This window comes from Poromitra crassiceps (genome assembly GCF_964638095.1).
Source record: "Poromitra crassiceps genome assembly, chromosome: 6".
NCBI lineage: Eukaryota > Metazoa > Chordata > Actinopteri > Beryciformes > Melamphaidae > Poromitra > Poromitra crassiceps.
Window position 1 is genome coordinate 7838235 of NC_139627.1, and position 1938 is coordinate 7840172.

A 1938-nucleotide genomic window follows, 5' to 3' on the forward strand; every position below is an offset into this window, starting at 1 on the left:
CCTCACTCATTTCCTGCTGATGTTGTTTCACTTTTTTAGCTGTGCTCAGACTCTACGTTTCACACTGGCGGTTGTGATGGCCTGAGCTTTTGAGATTCTGACCCTATCAGTTTCCCTCATTGCACTAACAGTAACGTATGTGCTATGAAGCCACAACCTCTCCATAGCAGTTAGCATGGCAGAGGCACCTTCGTTAAAAGTGGAGATGGCCATACTTGCTGCTGCCTCAAGCCTCATTTTCCCCACAAAGACAGTATTTGTGCCCCGCGTCCATATAACTGAGTTGAGGCACTCGTTTGCACTTTGAGTGCCTCCATGCTGGATTCGCTGTAGCAGGCTGTCACTTGACATGCGGTGGTACACTGGGATAAGCTTCTGTCCCACATCTCGTGCTAGAAAGTTTCCAGCATGGTGTTTATGGCTATCAGGTGTTTCTCCTTTCTCCTCTGCTTTCCTATACCAACACCATGAGAGACTGCACCTGGTGTGCATAGGGTTGTCATCAGTGGACATCGAGTGGAGGAGACCTGCCCATATTGCTGTCTATATCTGATCTAGTGAACCCTGGTTATCAAGGATTGCCCCCCTGTAATAATTTTGCAAAGTTTTACATTTTTGGACGGTCAGCTTCCCTCCTAACTTACCCTCTGTACTACACTTTCTTAGTGCTGTACCCATTCGCTTGTGGGCATGATTGATGCACTCCAATTTCACAACTTCCTGCTCAGGCTATGGGTTCAGAGTAACCACCTCCCTAAATGCTGTACTATCCCCATCTGATAGCATCTCAGTGTAGCGCACACACACACACACACACACACACACACACACACACACACACACACACACACACACACACACACACAAAACCCACAACCTCTGTGCCTGTACTGATCATGAAGTTACACATAATGTAACTATAATTAACATAAACAATAACATTGAAATGTCACCAACCTGCTCCGTCTAAGTGGACTTCAGGATTTGAAACGGCTTCCATGAGCGCTCGTCCGTCGACCTTCTCGTCTGAAGAAGACATTTTCACACAGTCTACAGAGAACTGCTCCTTGTCTCTGAAGGCTGCTAAGAAGGTGTGTGTGTGTGTGTGTGTGTGTGTGTGTGTGTGTGTGTGTGTGTGTGTGTGTGTGTGTGTGTGTGTGTGTGTGTGTGTGTGTGTGTGTGTGGGGGGGGGGCTGTTATCAGTCGTGACCTTGACTGTTCCTGGACAAAGGAACATCAGTCCATATTTGGTCAATGTGGGAGCTCTCTGTACCAAATGTATCCAGTTACCTAGGGAGGGAGAGATGGACAATTTCATGTAGCTTTGGTTATGGAGCAAGTCACTTCGGTCCAAGTCTCAAGTAAGTCCCAAGTCATTTAGTCCAAGTCTCAAGCAAGTCCCAAGTCATTTTGTTTTGGGCAAGTCAAGTCAAGTCAAGTCACAGGTTTTGTCAAATCAAGTCAAGTCGAGTCCTTAGTTAAGTCAAGTCAAGTCAAGTCAAGTCACAGGTTTTGTCAAGTCAAGTCAAGTCGAGTCCTTAGTTAAGGCAGGTCAAGTCCCAAGTCAAGTCACTTTTTCCCCCCACGCCCAAGATACTGCAGTCTTACCTTGCTTGATAAAGAAAAAAGACATGGTATTAATATCTCGGTGTGAATGCAGCTTAAGCCAGCAAGTGCTTTTTTATGCCTCCGCCGGCGAAGCCAGGCCGAAGGCATTATGGGTCCGGGATGTCCGTCCGTACGGCCGTCCGTCCGTACGGCCGTCCGTACGGATGTCCGTCCGTACGGATGTTTGTGAACGCCATATCTGAGGAACGCCTTGACGGAATTTCATCAGATTCGCCTTAAACATTCACTTAGGCTCAACCATGATCTGATTCCATTTTGGTGCTCAAAGGTCAAGGTCACTGTGACCTCTCAAAGGCCATTTTCAAGCTT